We start from the raw sequence: 22,018 nt of genomic DNA on the forward strand, positions 1-22,018 counted from the left end.
TTTTTGGCTCATTGTGTTACAAACACATACCAGACCAGTAGAGAAGAAAATTGGATGATAAAGGTGTACCACTAATACTTGTGGGCTACAATCCTACTGGAGGATACAAGCTGTATGATCCAGTATCAGGGACAACATGTATCAGCAGGGATGTAGTGGTTGATGAGAATGGGGCTTGGCAGTGGAAAGCAACTGAGCAGGAATCTTCAACCATTTCTTTTGAAGATACCACTGCTGTAGTTGAAACAGAAGAGGACAGTGGAAATGGCAGACAGAGAAGATCATCCAGAATTACACAGGTGCCAGTATACTTGAGAGATTATGATCTATCCTATGAAGTTACTCTAACAGCAGATGGACAGTGTGTTCACTATGCCCTAATTGCAGAGGCTGAACCGGTAGAATTTGAAGAGCAGTTAAAGATGAGAAATGGCATAGAGCCATGGAGGAGGAGATTGACTCCATAGAGAGAAACCAGACCTGGGAACTGGTGAAAGTACCTTCTGGAAAGAAACCCATAGCATTAAAATGGGTTTACAAATCAAAGATAAATCCACAAGGCATTGTTGTGAGGTATAAGGCATGGCTAGTTGCTAAGGGATTCTTACAAAAGGCTAGAGTTGATTATGGTGAAGTATTTGCTCCTGTAGTAAGGGTTGAAACTATCAGATTAGTAGTATCATTGGCTACTAAAAATTTGGCTGGTCTTTACACCAGCTTGATGTAAAGTCAGCCTTCTTAAATGGAAGACTAGAGGAGGAGGTTTATGTGGTACAACCACAAGGTTTTGAGGTCAAAGGGCAGCTGGACAAAGTGTATAGGCTGAGGAAAGCTCTCTATGGGCTTAAGCAGGCTCCAAGGGCTTGGAACCAGCGTATTGATGGGTTCATGGGCAATATTGGGTTTGAAAAATGTGTTTCAGAACACGGTGTGTATGTGCAAAGCTGTCAGCACAAACGAAAAACAGAGAAGTTGATTGTGTGTTTCTATGTGGATGACATGTTAGTCACTGGAAGTTGTGAAGAATTAATTTCAGTCTTCAAAACTGAAATGCAAAGTGAATTTGAAATGAGTGATCTTGGAAGACTCAGCTATTTCCTTGGCATTGAGTTTACCAAGATTGAAAATGGAATAGTGATGCATCAATCAAGTTATGCTTTAGATCTGCTGAGAAAGTATGAGATGGGTGACTGTAATGCTGCAAGTACTCCTGCAGAAGTAGGATTGAGGCTGGAAAGGGAGCCAGAAGAGGAAGTTGTTGATCCAACAGCTTACAGAAGAATGGTTGGAAGTCTTAGGTATCTTTGTAACACCAGATCGGATTTGAGTTATAGTGTTAGAGTGATAAGCAGATACATAGAGTGTCCTAGAGTATCACATCTGACTGCTGTTAAACGGATACTGAGATACTTGAAGGGTACACATTCATATGGGATTCAGTTTAGAAAAGGAGAGACTGGAGAAGAAGTACAAATTACTTCTTACTCAGATGCAGACTGGTGTGGAGACAAAACTGACAGGAAAAGCACTGCAGGGTACATTTTCTTCATGGAAGGATCTCCTATTTCCTGGAGCTCTAGAAAGGAACCAGTAGTTGCCTTGTCTTCATGTGAGGCAGAATACATAGCTGCCTGTGAAGCTACATGTCAAGCAACCTGGCTGAGATCCTTGATAGAAGGACTGAAGATTGAGCTGTCTGAGAGGAGGGTGAGACTAATGGTTGACAACAAATCAGCCATAAATCTTGCCAAACATCCTACATCTCACGGTAGGAGTAAACACATTGAGACCCGATTCCACTATATCAGGGAACAGGTCAGCAATGGGAAACTGGAGATTGTACACTGCAGATCCGAAGATCAACTTGCAGATATATTGACTAAAGCTCTCAAAGGCGAACACTTTCTGAAACTCAGAAAGCGAATCGGGATGGTGCAAGTTGAAGCTTTGAAAAATTAGGGTTTTTCTTCACAGAGAAGAAGATCGGTCAAGGAGATGTTTTTCCCCGGTTTTAATCGGTGAAAAACATGTGTGTGCTTAAAGAAGGTGGTTCTACTGACTTTAATCGGTAGAAATTGCTGGAAATCGAGGAGGAGAAGGATTTCACCGATTCAATCGGTGAAAAGGCGATTTTTTTCATCGTTTAATCATTGTTTTTCAAGTTTTGTTTTAGGAGGAGTGTTGAAGTGTAAATCAATACAGAAAAACAGTTAATCTCTAGTATAAAAACTCTGTAAATCAGTTTCAAAAATTCAATAATACAGAATTGAGGTTATTCAGTATACCTGTGTTTTCCTTGCATACTTGTATTTGCTCTGGAACGATTGTGTGGTGGTGGAAAGGAAGGGGAAGGCTGAACCCTAGCAGAACTCCCGTGCTCCTCATCTCTCTCAACTCTGTGCATCTCTCGTTCTGTTTTTTGGCTTTCTCTCTCTCACGTGCATATTTCACTTTTAAGAGAAATATTATCTGTGCATGGGTTTTTACATTTTTACCCTTTCATTCTAATAGATAAATCGTGAAGTTGAAAAGGAGAAGATACAAGCATACCTTTTTCTAGTCACATTCAATACAACTGATCACATATACTGTCTGTCAATTTATTTAGGAATCTCAGATAAGCATTTCTCCAAGAACGCCAAGTAGCATTGGCCCTACTAAGCTCCAAAATCCAGTGAAGTATCCGATCCCCATGCTCATGTATAATGCCTCATTGAAACAACTATCTTCATCTTCATTGGTTGCTTCAGCTTTTGAAAGCTTTATTATTGTTTGATCTCCATCTCCAGGACAACTTTTATTGAGTTGTTCACCACAAAGATCAATGTTTCCTTCAAAACTAGACCCATCAAAGGTTTCAAAGTGTCTTCCCCATGGAATTCTTCCTGAAAGAGAGTTCTGTGACAAGTCTAGTTTCCCCAGATCGTCAATTTCAGAAAGAGAAGAAGGAATTTTCCCACTGAAATGATTTCTTGATAAATCGATGGACTCTAGTGATCTTAAACTCCCAATCTCACAAGGAATTTCTCCTCTCAGATTATTTCTTGATAAATTCAGAGAAACTAGCCCAACCAAATATCCAATCTCCTTCGGTATTTCACCACTTAAATTATTACTTGAAATATCAATGATCTTAAGCTGTAACTCTGGATTCTTGAACACGTGTTCCACACCTTTCCACATCAAGCTTATGCTAAGGATGTCATTTTTCCTACCATAACCGACATCAATTCCATAATAAGGAATATTCATGGGATATATACGATTTAGAGTGTCACTTGTGTTGATGTTCTTTTCAGTCATTGCAGTCAAATTCTTTAAGCATGATGGAATTCCTTTTGATAACATATTTCTCGAAAGATCCAATAATTGAATGTGCTTCAAATAACAGAGTTAAATAGGAAGATGTCCAGAGAAGTGATTCCCTCGCATGCTCAAGATTATCAATTGCTGCATACTTTCTCCTATCCATGATGGTATTGGGCCATAAAACATATTTTCAGCCACATCCAACATAATTAAATTGCTGTAATTCTTCAAAGTGGAAGCTAATTCACCCGTCAGGTTATTGTTTCGTAAAACCAAGACTTTCAATTTAACAAGGCTGCCCATGGACACAGGAATCTTCCCTGACAATTTATTGTTGCTTAAATCAAGAAGCAGTAACCTATCAACATATTTCCAACAGTCTGGGAGTTGTCCCTTCAATTGATTGTTTGATAAATCCAAAGTGACACTAGTGCAGCGAGGGGCTTTTACCGCGGTTATTTTTAACTATACGTCGCGGTTTACGAACCGCGGCATATTCAGCCGCGGTAGTAAGTCAGAGACTTTATGCCGCGGTTATGACCGCGGTATATAGGTTGCAGAATATGCCGCGGTTGTCCAAAGAACCGCTGCCTAAATCCTTTTTTAAAAAAAAAATTTTGTCCACTATATGCCGCGGTTGGGGTTACAACCGCGGCATATTCCCCTGCAGTTTTTTAAAATTGCAGGTCTGTTTTTGTGATATCCACTACCACAAAAACAGACCTGCATATAGTAGTGTCTTGAATCTCTGCAAAAGACAATTCATATTAATTAGTGTATATGAATTCAACATTTGGGAAAAAATCAAAATTTGTTAAAGTTATCAAAATTTGTTAAAGTTACCACTAATGAAGAAATCATGTTAAGAATGTAAAAGGGCATAAATACCTGGAACAGGGGCGGCGAAAAAGCTTGGTGCAACAAAGGGGAATGGCAGCGGAGAGGAATGACAGGCGTTTCAAACGATTTTGATCGGTTAAAACTGTTTTTTATCGTCAAAAATGGGAAATGACCGAACAATTTTGAGTTTAAACGGTGAAGAAACAAGGAACTGAGATGGGTGGTCGACGGGAGAAGAAAACTCGAAGTCCAGAGTGTCTACGCGAACAAGACGATATTGTTCCAAAGTTTTATTTTTTAACTCTGATTGGGGAATCTACCGCGGTTCACTACTTAACCGCGGTAGAAGATGGCATTTTTAAAATTATTTTTAAGCTATATGCCGCGGTTCGGCGGCAACCGCGGTAGAAGATGACATTTTTGAAATTATTTTTAAACTATATGCCGCGGTTCGGCGGCAACTGCGGTAGAAGATGGCATTTTTAAAATTATTTTTAAACTATATGCCGCGGTTCGGCGGCAACCGCGGTAGAAGATGGCATTTTTAAAATTATTTTTAAACTATATACCGCGGTTCGGAGGGCAACCGCGGTATATTCCTCTAAATATTTCAAATTCATTTTAAATTTATTTCATGTAGGAGAATAGGTTGCGGTTACTCTTAGAACCGCGGCATATAGGCTGTTATTTAATTTTTTTTTCAGACGTGGCGTCAAAGGGGATGGTTGACTGGCGTATATGCCGCGGTTCCCCTCTGAACCGCGGCATATTCCTTCGATTTATTTACAAAACTGCCACCGCGCACCATTATGCTGCGGTTTCTAGTGAACCGTGGCATAATGTGCGCTGTAAAAACCCAAATTTTTACTAGTGTGACCATTGCATATGTGCGTTGGTCACATAAGAATGAAAACAAATCTGAAAATTTATTGTCAGAAAGGTTCAGGTTTGAAGCTTGTAGTAAAAATTGCGGAATTTTGCCTTCAAAATTATTTGAATTCAGAAATATGGACGGTCTATTGAAAAGCTTGAATGATATATTATTAGGAATTGCACCAGTGAGATTATTCTGAGACATATTCAAATATGCAACATTTTGCAAGTTGTTCCAAAACAATTTTGGTACTGAACCCTTAAGCCCATTATCAGAAATATCCAGAGAAACTAAAGAGCGTTGAGTCTGGAGCCAACTAGGAAAGCTAGGACCCAACTTGCAAGATCTTAGTCTCAAATATATTATTTGAAAAGGAGGAACCCAGTTAGGGTCTATTTTTAGAGATAAGGAGTTATCTGACAAAGATAAGAACCTTAATTTGGAATATTTTGAAAGATGGGATTCAGTGACATCACCCTCCAAACAATTTCCATCCAAAAGCAAGATCTCCAACTCAGATAGCAATCCAATGCTTATAGGTAGAATGCCGGTAATCTGGTTATCAGATAAAGACATACTCTGAAACACTTATTTGTTGCACCGTGAAGAATTTTGAATGAAGCTAGAAATGTTCCCGCTCAACTTGTTGTTTGAGAGGTCTAAACTCTGCAATGTGCACATGTTCCCAAAGAAAGATGGAATCTCGCCTTGCAGTTTGTTACCATCGAGGTCAAGAACTTCAAGAGAGTTCATTACTTTCCCAAATCCATCTGGAATGGGACCTTCCAACATGTTGTCATTAAGTTCAAGTTTACGAAGATTGGTAGTGGAGTTGAAGAGCCAGTAAAATATGGATGATGATTTCAATAGATTAAAGGAGAGATCAAGCGAGACAAGAGAAGACGAAGAATTCGTAATTGAAATAGCTGACATGAGAAAACTATAATCCCCAAGACTACAATTTTGCAAATAAAGATTTTGAAGTTTTGAACTGTGATAGTTCAGAGGATGTATTTACAGAATGTAGAGAAAGGTGTAAAAGCACACAGAGAATGAGAGAGGGAGAGAGCACAAGAATATGAGAGAATGAGTTAATTCTCATTAAGGAAATACTGCCTTATATAGGCAAAGTACAGAAAAGAATATATCTAAAACGTCATAGTTTTGGTTTATTTACAACACTTCCCCTTAAACCAAACTATTTAAGCTTCTAATGCCAATCAAATATCTTAGTTTTTCAAATCTTCCTCGTCTCAAAGCTTTGGTAAAGATGTCCGCAGCTTGTTCTTCAGTAGGACAGAACACTAACTCCAACTTCCCTTGGTTGACACGTTCTCTTAGGTAATGAAATTTCGTTTCTATGTGTTTGCTTCTGCCGTGTGATACTGGGTTTTTTGAAAGACTAATAGCTGACTTGTTATCTACAAGGAGCTGCACTAGTTTCCTGTATTCGACCTTCAACTCTTCTAGAATGGCTTCAAGCCAAACACTTTGACACGCTGCTTCAGATGCTGCTATGTACTCTGCTTCGCAGGAAGAGAGTGCTACTACCTTCTGTTTTCTAGAACACCATGAAATTGTTGCTCCCCCATACTTGAATAGGTAACCATGTGTGCTTTTCCTTTCTACCTGATCACCACACCAGTCCGAGTCGCTCCATACCTCCAATACTCTGTCTCTGCTACTGAATTCCTTTTGAAAGAACAAGCCGAAATCTGCTGTGGCTTTCAAATACCGGAGAATGTGTTTAGCAGTGGTGAGATGAGTATGTCTTGGATCACTCATAAATCTGCTTACCAAGCCAACTGCAAAGCTTATGTCTGGTCTGCTATTACACACAAATCTTAGTGACCCAACTATCTGTTTGTAAAGGGTTGCGTCAACCTTACTTTCTTCTTCCAAACTTGACAGCTTTAGATTAGCCATAATTGGTACTTCAGTGCTGTTGCAGCTCAACATGTTAAACCTCTTCAAAATATCATTGATGTACCTTCTTTGATGAATTAGAACTCCATCTTTACTGTGCACAAACTCCAGTCCGAGAAAGTAAGTCAAGTGTCCAAGATCAGTCATATCATATTCTTCTTTCATACTACCTTTAAATTTTGCAATTTCTTCTTCGGAGCCTCCTGTTATAAGGATATCATCTACGTACAAGCATATCAACAATGTGTCTTGCTGTCCAACTGATTTGACATACATTCCAAATTCCACAGGGCACTTCTGAAATCCCATCCTTATCAGCATTGCATTTATATGATTATTCCAGGCCCGAGGTGCTTGTCTGAGACCATACAGTGCTTTATGTAAATGATATACCTTCTGCTCTTCATTTTTTCTCACGAAGCCAGGTGGTTGCTTTATATAGACTTCCTCATCAAGTGGACCGTTCAAGAAGGCAGATTTTACATCCATTTGATGGATCTTCCAATCTCTCAAATTTGCTATAGCCACAATCAATCTTACCGTTTCCAAGCGTGCAACTGGTGCATAAACTTCAGTGAAATCGATTCCAGGTTTCTGCAAGAACCCCTTTGCCACCAGCCTTGCTTTCAACTTGGCTATGCTTCCGTCTGGTTTATACTTTGTTTTAAACACCCACTTGACTTCAATAGCTCTCTTGTCCTGTGGTAGTTCCATCAACTCCCAGGTTTTATTCTTCTCTATAGATCTCAACTCATCCAGCATGGCCTCCTTCCACTTTTGCATCGTGATAGCTTGTTCCCACGTAAGTGTCTCAGCATCAGCAAGCAACGCATAAGAACAATATCACCTGAATCTGCAACTTCATTGTCTGTGAAAGTCTCATGATCTGCAAGCCTTGAAGAAGGGAATCAGGTTCTTTTTGATCGTCTGAGATCTTCTCTTTTGTTGACTGCCTGTTCAATCTCATCGGATCTCTTCTCTTCTGGCCAGTCAGTAACAACAGCACTAGAATTTGGTTTAAAACCAGTCTCTTCTTCAATCCATTTGAAAGTTGCAGCTTCATCTACAATTACATCTCTACTTATAACAATTTACCTTTTTTCTGGATTATACAACCTGTACGCACCTGTAGTGTGATAGCCTACAAAAATGAGTGTTTCACTTCTGTCATCGAGCTTGGTTCTTCTTTCTGCTGGGACATGCCTGTAACACACCGAACCAAAAATCTTCAGATAGTGCACATGTGGTTTCTTTCCTGTCCAAGCCTCTTCTGGAGTGCAATCGGAGAAGGCTTTAGTCGGGCTTCTATTTAGTAAGTAGACTGCAGTGGACACCGCTTCTCCCCATAGATTTTTAGGCAAGCTCTTCCCTTTAATCATGCACCTTGTCATGTCCAGTAAAGTCCTGTTTCTTCTCTCAGCAATACCATTGTGTTGAGGTGTGTAAGGGGCTATGACCTCATGAACGATTCCCTTTTCTAGACAAAATTTGTTTAGCTCACCAGAATTGAATTCACCACCACCGTCCGTCCTAAAAATTTTGATCTGCAATGCTTTTTCCCTCTCAACCATGGCACAGAAATGAAGAAAGTGTGAGTATACTTCCTTCTTTTCTTTAAGCAAATAAAGCCACATTTTCCTAGTATATTCATCAACAAAGAGTAGGAAATATTTATTACCTCCCACTGTTTGCACATCAAGAGGTCCACAAACATCAGAGTAGACGACTTCCAGAGGTTGCTTGGCTCTCTTAATCATTGATTTCTGAAACTCCTTTCGGGTTTGCTTCCCAACAACACAGCCTTCACAAATCTTGCGTGTTGTAGTGATTGTAGGAATACCTTTCACCAAATTTTTATCGCCCAACCTGCCTAGACTTTTGAAGTTTAAGTGTCCAAACCTGTAATGCCAAAGCCAATTTTCCTCTTCAACGTTCAGTGATGACAAGCATTGAATCACAGCTGCATTTAGGTTTATTCTGAAAGTCCTGTTTTTTGCTTTAGGAGCTCTAATGACCAGACGCTTCTTCGTATCAAACACATCTATCACATTCTGGTGCATCTGCATGGTGTATCCTTTCTCCAGGAGTTGATCGAGACTCAACAGATTGTTTTTCATCGTCGGGACGTACAGAACGTCGTCCATGTATGCCATTTCGCCATTCTTGCAACTGATCAGAACTCTGCCGACTCCTTCAGCCATCACGGTGCTGTCGTCAGCGAATCTCACATTACTCTTTTTCTTCAGATCAAGATTTACCATCCACTCCTTTCTTCCGGTCATGTGGTTGGAGCACCCAGTGTCCAAATACCAACACGTATCGAACTCGGTGTGACTGTGAGTACTGGACATCATTACACGTTCATCATCTATGCTCTTCGTTGCACGACTCTTCTTCTCTGATGGTTGCAACACGTGTTCGGAGTAATTCAAGCATTCTTTTGCATGTTGCGTTATTTCAGATTGCAACACGTATTTTATCTCGCAATGACACCTGTCTTGCACTTCTCTGTTGTGCACTTTCCTTTCTTTAATTTGATCTGAGGCGCACATCAATACAACATGTTCTGACTCCGAATCACCAGTATCTTGTGCCAAGTTCGCAGCTTCATCACTCTTGTGTTTCTTGAAGGTTGATTCGTTATGCCAGCACTCCGAGGAGTAATGCCCGAATTTGTTGCATGTGAAGCACTGTACATTTCGCTTATCGTAACTCTTTCTTCCTCGTCCTCTGAATTTTCTTCCTCGTCCTCTACCGTCTCCTTCCTTTTGATCGTTAGAATTTTCATCCTTGGACTGTTCAGAGAAGGTATTCACTCTACCTCCACTTCGGCCACCGCGAGATCTTCCCCTGCCTCTTCCACGGTTCTTGAAGTTCTGTCCACTTCTAGCCTGCAAAGCTTGATTCGTGTTCTATACAGTGCTCTTTTCTACTGTTTTTCTTTCAATCAACCGTTGTTCATAAGCCGTAAGTGAGTTTTGCAGTTCTTCAATTTTCAATGTTTCCAAGTCTTTACTCTCTTCAATGGCCACAACAATGTGATCATACTGAGACGTTAACGTTCTCAAAATTTTATACACGATCTTCTTATCCTTCACAATCTTGTCACAACCCCGCATTGCATTTACCACAATCTGAATTCTCCCGATATAATCCTCAATCGTTTCTTGCTCTTCCATACTAAGAAGCTCATATTGTCTTTTTAGTGACTGTAACCTGACTGTCTTTATTGTCCCGGAATTTCCATATCCTTCTTTCAGTATGTCCCACGCTTCCTTAGCTGTGGCTGCCTTCAAGATCTTTTGGAAAATTGCCGGAGAGACGCATTGATGTATCAGCATGCGGGCTTTGCAATCAAGTTTCTTGTTTTCTTTATAGATCTTCTTCACTTCCTCTGAATCTCCTTTTGTAGGTTCTTTAAGACCTTTCTTGACAACTTCATCTACCTCTTGATAACCCAAGATGGCATCCATCTTTACACACCAATCATCGTAAAGCTTACCATCAAACACCGGTAAGGTGCCTTGTACCATTCCTGCCATTGTCTTTCAGAACCTTGCCAGGTGATCGGAACCTGTTGCTCTTGATACCACTGATAGTTCAGAGGATGTATTTACAGAATGTAGAGAAAGGTGTAAAAGCACACAGAGAATGAGAGAGGGAGAGAGCACAAGAATATGAGAGAATGAGTTAATTCTCATTAAGGAAATACTGCCTTATATAGGCAAAGTACAGAAAAGAATATATCTAAAACGACATAGTTTTGGTTTATTTACAACAAACTGAAGTTGAAAATACCTTGAAAGACCGATGATGACATGTTATTATAGGAAAGGTCAAGGATCACAAGAGAAGGAAAGGTTGAGTGGACTGGAGATGACAAAACAATGTTATTATGTGAAAGATAAAGCTCTTGAAGATTACGGCTAAAGTTAGACAATAATTGAAATGTTGAGGATGTGAGCATATTAGAAGAAAGGTCGAGGATGGTAAGAGAATTGGAAAAGTTGGAAGGTGAATAAAATAGAGAATGAATATGGGTATCTGAAAGAGAACAATGAACTAGTCTCAACTCTCCTAGCTTTGGATAATGAATCATATGCAACCAGTCAGGGTTATGTAAACCATCGATGGCAAGATGTGTTAGAGAAGAGAGATTAGACAGCCAATCTGCATCCTTAGGTTTGACATCAAAATCACCAGGAAGTCTAAGAGTTTGCAAGTAAGGAAGATTCCCAACCTGGAAAGGGAGTGCTCCAGAAAATGAATTAGCACTGAGACCAAGGTATCTCAACTGTGACATATTTCCAAGTTGACAAGGGATTTTCCCATCAACATTATTATAACTGGGATCAAGATACCTTAAATTTGTAAGGCTTACAAGTTGATAAGGGATATCTCCACGGAGAAAATAATTGTTACTTAAATCCAGAGACAATAAATGTGAAAGGCTTCCAAGTTGAGTAGGAATATTACCACCAAAATAAGAATAGGAGAGATTGAGATATCTTCAGTTGGTAAGTGAGCCCATGAGTTCTGGGATGTGACTCTCTATAAATTCATTGTAGCTGAGATCCAAATGTTGAATATTTTGCAAGGGAAACAGTGAAGTGATATTGAGTGCACCACTCAAATATTGTTTACCCGAACCACGGAGACGAAGGATGGTTACATGACCTGTTTGATGGTCACATTGAATGCCTTTCCATTTGCAACAATCTCGACTGTTGTCGTCATCTCTCCATGTAGACAGCAGCATGTCATGGACATCTATGAGACCATGTTTGAAGTTGAGGAGTGCCTGTCTCTCCCTCTCAATGCACTTTATTTCTGCGCTATTGTTGAATCCGAGAATGGATTCTGCAGCAGGCAGCAAGAGGAGAAGAAGTCCACAACAGAGTTTAGGAAAACAAGTAGTCATTACTTTTTTGGTGATACTAAATACGTAAGAGTGAAACAAGGACCTTGAATTTGATCAGTCTACTCTTAATTGTTAAGTGTCTAAACCAAAACGATTGAATATATAGAAGTGTTTTGGTAGAGTATAGTGGTTCCGGTAGTTTTTGTTGGGCTCCATGCCAGTAAATAGAAAAAGAGTTTTCACACCAATAATTGAACTATTTGCTTGGAATCTTTGAATACTTCCGACCCCAAATAACCCACAATCATAGGATTTATATTCACTTAGATATATTATACGTATTTGAACTGTTTATTAAAACAAACAATGACTCTAAGATTCACTTTTTGGATTTTTCAAGAAAAAACATAAGAAATATTTGTCACTAAACAAACTCATACAAAAACTTAAGAAATTACTTGTAATCCAGAATCTTAAGATTTAATGTTAAAAAAAGATGATTTTGTTTTAATATTTTATATAAGAATCTTCATATTATTTCTCGCATGAACAGTTATTTTGATTGATAAAATGATACAAGGAAACGTGAAGATCGAGGCTTTGAAACAGTTTCAGTACAATAGGAAATGATAGCTGACTTGACTGGAAACATGAATGAAAAGTGTTGAGAAAGTTATTGCGGGAAGTTAAAGCTGAGCATACATGAAAAGGTCTGGTATGAAAACAAGAGATGAAGAAAAGGACTTACTATCATGATTGCAATGTTGAATATTTACAAGAAAATTGAGTACGTCTAGCTTTACAAAGAACATGAAACATGTGTAGCTGAGCACTTTCATTGTTGCATTCAATGTCTTTCCCTTTGCAGCAATCATGATTATGTAGAGATCATGTCATAGACATACGACTTTATTTATAAAGTGGAGGACAGGTCTCTTGGAACATGTTTACACAATTTGTTATGAGTATTAAGAAGATATTAATAAATTTCTTTTATTGTCTATTTCATTGTATTAATAAGTGTTTAAAAGTTAACATTTTATTCATTTAATATATTTAATTTTTTATTTATATTTATTTTATTGTTATGTCTATAGAAACTATTTTAATTTTTTATCTATTTATTTTATTTTTCATTTTTTTGTTTATATTTATTTTGTTATTATTTGTACATAAAATTTATTTATTTATTTTATTTTTAAAACTTTTTTTTTCTATTTTTATTTTATTCTTTTATAATTTATAATTAATTTTTCATTTAATAAATTATTTAAAAATAACTTATATTTAGAGTATAAATTTTTTATACTATTTTTTCATTTTTAGTTTTATCTTTTCATGATTTATAATTATTTGATCAGTAATAAAATTAAATTTAGAAACACATATTTAATTTTTAAAATAATATTATTTTAACAAATAATATATATGTATATATATTACAAATTATTTATAATATCATATAAAAACATTTCTGTTTAAAAAAAAATTTATTATTTTATTTATTTAATTTTTTTTAAACTGATTTACATAAAAATAACAATATATTTTAACTCTATCATTTAATATCTAATAAATTATTATTTTAGTTTTTAAATAGAATTATTGTTTTCTTAAATTTAAAATTTTCATATCAATCTAAACTATGTGTAAAATTCAAATTATATTATTAGTCAATTTAATCCATGATATATATTCCTAAAAATTATTTTAAAACTTTATTGATTTTTAAAATAAATAAATAAATAAATACTTATTTTAATGTGTTAGATACATTTTAATTATTACTAAAAAATTCTATTATAATTTTAATATATTTATTATTAAAGAATAATTTCTGTTTAAAATATTTAGGTGAGTGATTGGCATCTATTAATTCCGACCGTTCACATACCCAACCATTCATATTGGTAAATTGATGAATCCACTGTAAATAAAAGAAAGAGAATAATGTAATGTGTGAGGAGTTTAATGGAAAACCCTGAAACACTTTCTCTAAAAAAGGAAACAGTAGCACACTGTATTATATTATAAATGTTTGAGTGGAATTAAACCTACAATAAATAGCACATGATAATAGAAATGTCTAAGTAGAATTAAACCTTCAATATCTTGTGTTATGTTGTGTTCTAAGAAATGTGTAACAACCTTAACGACTATAATTGCAAGTTTAATATCTTTACATATAAACTAGAATTTTAAGTCTTTCTATTTGTTTTGTTTTCAAATTTTATGTGATTGCTTATATTTCGTTTTACCGTTAATATAAGCACTAGTACAATAAAGAGAAAAGACACCGGTTTTATAACCGAGACATATGTGAGCGAGGTAAAAAAGTAAGTTTTATACCTTGGTTACAGATCGAGATAAAACGAGATACGAATATGCCTCGGTTCTTAGATAACCGAGGCAGTAGCGTGTTTTTTTTCAAGCTTTAGATCTTGGTTCATTCTATCATGCCAAACAGACCCAATATTTCCCAATTTCAATTTCAGCTCAAGAATCTAAAACAAACAAAGAAAACCATAACAAGAATCAAACAAGACACAATATTACAACAATGTTTATTTAACTGTTAAACCGTTAACATAAACAATTTTGAACAGAGTTTGACAGGGTTCTCTGTTTTTGTCTAGAGAAGCAGCAAACATCATGAGCTTCTTCAAGGAACAACATAATTTATAATAGCAACAACTAATGAGAAGAGAAAATCAAAAGCAGAGATGAAGTAGCACCTCCCACCATAAACATGCCACAAGTGCTGATTGGAAGAAGGCCTTTATTATGCGTCTGAAGTATTGTGCCAACAATGACCAAGAAGGAGTATAGAACACCGATCCAAACCAGAAGCATCATCTCCTTGTGATGTTTGATGGACATGTCAAGTTTTGTTGCTGCAATAAGGGAAAAAAGCAGTTCTGCAAGCTTTATATTTTGTACAATTCAACACTGAAAACAGAGATAGTGTTATGATGATTAGTGATTAGAAGCATCTTCAGATAGAGTAAACAATGATGATAGTTATAATAACCTCAATGAAGCATATATGCAGTCTTCTCCAGTCTATACTCAATCAGCAACACCGCGTCATCCATATCCAAAACCAGAGAAGCCAAATGTGTGTCACACAACAACAAAAAAATGAAAAGGATGAAGATGCACGAAAGCAATGATGACAGAGGGCTTTGATGGTTGGAGGAAGATTGCCGGTCTAGGGCGGTAACGACATTCGATTAAGGGGTGAGCGGGTAGCGGCGACTCGCGGTAAGGAGTTTGACGACAAGCGTCGTGGCGACGACGACGGAGGGCTTGGCGATCTAGAGCGGTGGATGAAGATGAAGATACTCTCTTTGATTTTAGGGGGAGGAGGCATAAACCTTGTTTCTGATTTCTTGAAAAGAAAGAAACCCTAACAAATTTGGCCATTTGGGCTTGGCCCTTTTCTATTTCCGGTGGAGGCAGCAGTGGCGGAGGCAGCAGCGTCGGAGGCTATAGCGGCGAAAAAAGAGTGGAGTCGTTGGAGGAAACACTGCAGGCAGCAGCGGCGGGGCACCAATGGCACGACGACGAAGGGAGAATGCGCGACCAAGAACGACAACGAGTAGTGGCAGGCGCGAGCACTGACATTACAAGGGTGGCGCGGTGAGCCAAGGAGTGGCAGTAGTGGAGGAACCCACAGAAGAAAGAGCTACGCGGAGGAAGAATAGGAGAAAAGGAGGAGGGAGAAGCTTTTGCTTGACACAAATAGGTTAAGTGTAGTACAAGTAATAGAGCTACTATATCATTTGGCACCAGTTAAAAGGTCAGCCCGAGGTATACAGTGTTGGACAGCATCAATGATTTCGGTTCCTGAGGAACCGATGCCTTAGGTCTGGCGTAGAGGTATAGGCATTGGTTGCCTAGCCATCCGAGGCAATAGAGCCTTTTCAAAAATATGTCAGACAAAAAGGTCAGATCTATAGTGCGGTGTGCAGTGGTATAGGCCTCGAGTCTTAGATTAACCGATGCAATATCACTATTCTGCCTCGCGTCTTAGATTAACCAATGTATATAACGTTATACGCTTCGGTTTTCACATAACCGAATTGGCGAGTTAAAAACCACATTTTTTACTAGTGAAGGTTCAAAAATTATGTATTTTTTCATGTTAAATATTAGTGCACTAAATTGTAAAATTAACTCAATAAATTTATTTTGTTAATTATGTAAGATAAGATGTAACATCTTAATTAACAGTCCAAAATTATCACTTACGATTTATATAATTGTTATCCATTAAGCGTAAACAAAGAATGTGGTTATTTCATTACAGTGATTTCAAAAAGGTAATCATGGAATAAAAATAAATTCATATACAATAAAGAGAAAACAATAACAATTATAAAAGTATATGAACTACAAATTTCATTTAAAAAACAATAACAAAGTAATGAAAATGTTGATTTAAATATTAGAGAGTTACAACATCTTCTGTCAACCAATTCTTGATTCCTCATCTATTCACCCAAAATAATGTTATTTGTAACATCCCAAAATTTACTGTAATACTATATCATAGATTAATCACATATAACAATATGATAGATTAGTTCTCCAAGAGTTAGTAAAGTATTTAACAGTACAGTTATCCAAAATAACTATAAAACTAAAAACTTTATAGAGTACCATAAATTTGATACAAATCATAGACATAAACCGAACGGTTCTACAACACCCTATGTAAACCGATCGGTTTACAAAAGATATATTAAGCCTGAGGACCGAATGATCCTAAACTAGTCTGCAAGATTCTCGCTTTCCAACTTGTTCCACCGAACACTCAACGCCTTCTGCTCACATCCACAAGATTATTATTGCAAGAGAAAAGGTAATCGAACAAACAATACAAAACAAGACAAAACACCACAATTCATATATAGACTGAACACTATGACTTGACCATCCATATTGTATGAATATGTAGCTACAGTCGTCCTTGCACTTGTGGTAGTGTAACAGCTGACACCAATCAAGCTATTCCCAAGGTTAATCCCATAATACCTACCTCGACACCTTGAAGTGGTATGACCTCCTGCTATTCTCACAAATTTAATATCTCCCTCTATGTGAGAATGATACTCATAGAATTTCAGGATGAACGCCAACTTAGCAATATCCATATTCATACTTTACAATTCAATAATCATCCACGAGACATTCCACCTTGGAATTCTCTTCCACAATATTTGAAAGCATAATTCTCATTAACATAAACAATCATTCATCAGTTATATTTTAACTCATAAGACAAAGAGAACCTGTGGACAATGGAGATCGAACACCTTCACACTACCCAAAAGATAGGACCAAAGGGTCCATAATAGATACAACTGAAGAAATTACCTAATGTAATTACTGGCTGATCACTAGAGAAAAACCGACCACTAGGAGCTTAGCCCAACCCTAAGAGTTTAAAATGAACGCTTAAAAACTTAAACCGAATGTGTATAGCTCAGACCGAGTACTAGTACGAGACCGAGCACTACCAAGAACGAGTGCTAGTACAAGACCAAACACTACCAAGAACGAGCGCTAGTACAAGACCGAGCACTACCAAGACTGAGCACTACCAAGAACGAGCGCTAGTTCTTAAACTCTTTAGCAAGTGCACCAAATCGTTCAAGTAATAAACCGTGGTAAGACCAGGTATCGTTTTCCCAAGAGACTCGTAATACTAGAAAATTGTGTGATTAACAACTCATCTAGACTCAAGAAGAACTAATCATTTAAGAATATGTGCAAAAAGATAAATTCACAAGTAATTACAAGGTTGGACTTTGGTATTGAAGGCACTTGGAAATGGAAAAGACTAGAAATGGTATGAAATGACATTGTTAAGGTTAGTTTTCACCAATGCACTCTTGTGTATAACCAATTTCATCTCCTCTCTATCAATTTACTAAAGTCAATCCACTAAAACACTCTAGCCCTAATCCCTTAGGTGAAAGAGCCTAGGTTTTCCTTATCAAACTCCAATCCCTTAGACAATCTAACAAGCAAACCCGCATTAAGAACTAGGATCTAAGACAACATGTGAATCATATCACATCCCTAGCTCAATGACCCACAAGGACTCTTATTTCAGTTCAAGATTTCATATCCCATCCCTGGCTCAATGAAATCCCAAAATCAAGTCATGAACGTCCCCATTACATGCAAGCTTTAAGATCGGAAACAAGAATACTAGTAATAGATAGAAAAGGCATTTATAAATACAAAACAATCATTCATTACACAAGAGTTCATAGGCTACATCTAACCCTAACAAGATGAATCTGGTTCTCCATTTCCATGGAGAACCCTAAAGCTTACAAACATGGAAGATGGAAGAAGAAGGAGACCCAAAGGAAGAGGAGGAGATGTTCCCACAAGCTCCTCGCGCCCTCCATGAGCTCCAGACGTGAAATCGTGCCTCCAGAACCAAAGACCCTTTTTTCTTTCGGCCTCGTGAGTATATATACTGCCCGAATTCTCGCTTAAGCTAAATTATTCTCGCTTAAGCGAGAATAAACTTCTTGAAGAAGATAATCATTCTCGCTTAAGCTAAATTATTCTCGCTTAAGCGAAAATGACTTTTAAATCAATGACTTCTTGAATCACCGAGTTCTTCAATGTAATGGAGGATCTTCCTAACATCAAAATAGATCAAAAAATAAGGGATTAGAGTATTATTTACGTAATGTAGCTCAAAATATAGATAAATACTAAAACTAAATAAAAGAGAGGATTTAAGCAAGTAATAAGCTAAAGAAGAGTTGATTTTGCTACTAAAATGGTGCTTAGATAATGGTAAGAATTAGCATTATCACTAGTACAAGACCGAGCACTACCAAGAACGAGCACTAGTACAAGACCGAGCACTACCAAGAACGAGCGCTAGTACAAGACCGAGCACCTGAACATGGTCGAGCAGCCGATCAACATATGACCGAACAGGCCGATCGCTATAACTATCGAATACTAGTGTATGACCAAACGCTATTATAAGACCTAATCGTTAATGTATGACCGAACGCTATATTCAATCGAATACTACTAAAATCAAACATTAATACATAGTACTACTAATAACGAACGCTAAACATTGTACGACTAAGAAAGAACGATAATACCAACCCGAAGACTGTTGAGGTCAAAAACGAATACTTTTAAAATTGAACGTCAATACTAAACCAAACAACACTTAGCCAGAATATCACTACGAAACCGAATACCGCTAATTCTCTACATACTAGTGTCGACTTTCTACATAATTCTCCAGAACTTCTCAACCAATTCACAGGTCTTGGCAATACACAGAAATCAAGCCAACATCAAATTATCCACACATGCACACGTCCAACAAACAATATCAAACATAAACAAACAATTAAATTATTAGCTTCCCTTACCTCTTAACTGGACCGCACAACTTCTTTCTTTCCAGACATTTGCTCACAACACCAGAAAATCCTAAGAACATATATAACTCGCTGATTGGTGAGAAGAGACCAACCAAAAGACCAAGAATGAAGTTAGAAAGGGAAAGAGAAGACTGATGAACACATGCAAATAACAAGGCTTTCTTGCATGTGTCAGAAATTCCAAAAAATCACCAGAATCTAAGAAATGAAACTTACCCACTTAAAACCCAAAATTGATCGGTGGAATAGGAAGCTCTTGATCTCAGGATCGCCTTGGGAGCTTCTAATCGCCGATTAGATGAACCACTGGTGAGAAATTTTAGAGAGAAGGAGGAGAAAAGAGAAGATCATAGTTTTGAAGAAAGATGGTGTATTCAGAGAATAGAACAAAACTGTGAAATTTTCGTTTATATACTACTCTTAAAACCACTCGGTCCTATCCTATGTATACACTTGTCTTCTCCAACTTCTTTAATTTTCTCACTTCTTACATTATTTATTGCAAAAAAGGAAAAACAACAAAAGGACACAAGCACAACATTTAGTTTGCTAATTCATAAAAGAAACATGCATATAGCAAACAAAACAAATTTCAAAATATAGGTATACAATTCAAGTGTGTAATGAAACATATAGTACAAACATTTTAAACTCAATTATTTGAATACATGTATTAATATTGGATTTACTATATACATGCATTTATGATGATATTTACTGCTCTACAGAGTCATTGTTAATGAATTCCATCTTACCACACACAAAGTTAATCCCATTTGTGTCTTAGACCAAGGGAAAGCCTTTAGACCAAAATTTCTTGCTACTCACCACATAATTCATTCTATTCTATCTAAGTGTAAATAATTATTAGAGCGTAAAGATATCTCTTTATTTTAATACATTCATCTACATGTATACAATAAAGAAACTATCCATTCAATAAGATTTCCTCACTAAAAATGTCCTACAACTCACTCGTTGATACTATTTTTTTTTAAGAATAATAATATCAATACTATTCTGAACAACATAATAACACAACTCATTCATTTGAATTTAGTCGAGCTTTACCAGCGGAGGTTATAGTAACTCTAGAAAGACATTATCATAACAATGGTTTTAGAAACCCTTGGTAAGTATAAGATAATTGCTATTTGTGTTTTTTTCTCTCCACTCGAATACACTGTGTCGTTTTAGTTTTCCTCTTTTCACATATTTGTTCACTATAAGAAAAAATGACATTATCTGCAAACAAAATCTGTATGTAAGATCCAAAATTCGTATATAATGCAGTGTTACCTACAAATTAGATATAGATAAAAATTCATATAAAACTATCATAAATAGCATTATTTACAAAAAAAATACATAGGTAATTACATATGGAAAAATTCATATATGATTACATACGGAACAATCGTATATAATTACATACAAAAAAATCCATTTGTAATTATGTATAAAAAAATTGTATATAATTACATATGAAAGAATCCATATGTAATTACATACGAAAGAATCCGTATGTAATTACATACGGAAAAATTCGTATGTAACATGGTTTACAAAAAGAATTATTTTGTTTGGCACATGCACGTACATTAATTATAAACTTGTAATATACATAAAACCAATCACTATAATAACTTTTATTCAACACCATATCAAACATTTCACATTTAAAATAAATATATATTACATAAAAATCATTATCAAATAAGTTTACAAAATGTCTAATATTCATAATATAGATTGTAATGTTCCTAAGATGCCAAACAATATAAATTCTACAATTCATAAGATGTCAAACAACATAGAATGACAAGTCTACACTTTCTTAATAATCACTAAGGATTTTGTTCATCTTGGAGTTAATCTTGTCATTGCACTCCATCACCGTGATAACAACTTCACCACATATTGTTTTTTCCTTCTCCTTATTAGATTGTGCCGAGAGTGGAGAAGGTGGGTCAGAACCACTAGATTCCATGTACTCACGGAAATAAATGTAATTAGAAGGTCATACAAAAATTTTATAGACTTTATTAAACAATTAAGATGGTCAAAACATAAAAGAACATTAAGATGAATTTAATAAAATTCATAACATTATAAAAGGTATTGTACATTGTGTTAGGATAAGAAGAATGAAACTGAGATTGATACACAAGTGCCTAATATACAAGAATGTAATTTAAATGTCGGTAGGTAAAAATTCATATGTAAAATCCGTATGTAATTTATTTTTTGAAATTCGTATGTAATACTTACATTACACACAAATTAGAATTCGTATGTAAATATCGGTAGGTAACTCCAGTTTTTGTTGTAGTGTTATTCATTTTTTCTTTGTCGCTCAAATACGCTAGGTTTACAAACTTTGAGAACTTCATGCCCTAATCTTTAAGAACTCCTTAAAATTGTCAAAGTCTGTTGTGGTTGTGCCTCCCTATCAAGAGCAATTTAAAGCTCTCTTTCTGTTTGTGCGTGGTATGTTTCTATTATCCTAACTCACTTTTTTTCTTTCTTTTAATTCGAAAGATATATAGTAAATTAAATAGACAATAGAATTCCAAGATAAGGTAGTTATATATATATACACATGGTCCTTTATGGGTTGCATTTTACAATGAAGATTTAATTTTATCAAGATAGAGTTCCAAGATTGACTTTATTTGATTTTATAGTAAAAAAGGGAACAAAAGAATAAGAAACGGTAACACCGGGAACCCTACAACTAAGACCTGCACCATTAAGCAGGTAAAA

General features: G+C 36.3%; 1 pseudogene; it reads right to left on the bottom strand.

Moving 5' to 3' along the window:
• Window positions 1–2,613: 2,613 nt before the first annotated feature.
• Window positions 2,614–5,599, bottom strand: LOC108344218 (receptor-like protein EIX1; annotated as a pseudogene).
• Window positions 5,600–22,018: the final 16,419 nt, after the last annotated feature.

Source organism: Vigna angularis, chromosome 8, assembly GCF_016808095.1.
Source record: "Vigna angularis cultivar LongXiaoDou No.4 chromosome 8, ASM1680809v1, whole genome shotgun sequence".
Lineage (NCBI taxonomy): Eukaryota > Viridiplantae > Streptophyta > Magnoliopsida > Fabales > Fabaceae > Vigna > Vigna angularis.